Below are 1221 nucleotides of genomic sequence, written 5' to 3' on the forward strand. Positions count from 1 at the left end.
ATTTGGAGTTTAGAAAAGTGTCATTTTAGCTTTTATAGCTCTCGGAATTGTAAGAGTTGCCATGGGAAGGCAACTGAGCAGCCACTTTGCTATGGAGAGCTGTGAGCACTGACAACCCCCCACTTGCAAACCTGGGATGACCCGAGCCATTTGAACAGCACCAGCAGCCATTTTATTGCAGGTCAGATAACAGATCCAGGCACCACCAGGACTGACGACCCCCACTCTCAATCTGGACTGTCTCAAACTGGAATGCCTCACCATGGAATTCCAGCATCCCCCTCCCCACCGAAGTGGACAGCCAACTGAATCCTGCCACCGTCCAAAGATGCCCCTACTTGGCTATCGGCCACCAGAGCTCAAACCCAGAACTCCTGCACCCATAAAACACCTTGCTCTCCCATACCAGGTGCAACTTCCCTGACTTCCCGCTCCAGAGTCACGGAACCTCACCCGGGAATTGCAGACTCCAATAAAGGCCTTCTTGGCTCCATAACATGGTCTCTTTGTCCTCCCATCTCTGCCTCCATCTATTAAATCTTACAGGAATGTCTACACTTATCTTACTGCATTCCTGGTCTCAAAATAGTGCTACAACGGATAGGGAAAAGCTGTGTTGTGTAAAACACAAGAAGCTCATTATTAACATCCAGCTCAGAGGAAAATTGCTTTTCATCATATTTTCACCAATAAGGTTGGGAGCAGATGTCCCCTCAGAAACCTTGGAGGCCAGAAGGCAAGGGTAAAGTTTTCAAAGCACTGGAGGGACAAAGCTGTCCACCAAGAAACCTGCGTTTGGGAAAACGGTCCTTCACAAATGAGGAAGAGATGAAGACATTCCCAGAGAAACCAAGGCTGAAAGGCTTGCCCTGACCACTCGAGCGGCCCTGCAGGGAAGGGGGTCCTGCTGATTGATAGGAAAGGTCCCTGGAAAGTAACATGAAGCCTTCTGGAAAAATAACCTCCCGAGGACAAGTAAGTACACAGACAATGATAAAAGCTAATCCTGCCATGACTTTGGTCTGTGGCTCTCCTTTGTGTTCTCTACATGAAGAGAACAATGTATTTAAAAACCTAATTATTCACCTATGCTCTTGGACACACGGTACATAAAGATGTGTGTCATCATGCTGAGCATCTCTGGACCTCTTCTGAGAGCCTCGCTCCACAACGGATGGGCCACACCGCAGCCTGGACACGGCTGAAAAGGGAGTGGGGGAG

The sequence above is a fragment of the Suricata suricatta genome, chromosome 12 (genome assembly GCF_006229205.1).
Source record: "Suricata suricatta isolate VVHF042 chromosome 12, meerkat_22Aug2017_6uvM2_HiC, whole genome shotgun sequence".
NCBI lineage: Eukaryota > Metazoa > Chordata > Mammalia > Carnivora > Herpestidae > Suricata > Suricata suricatta.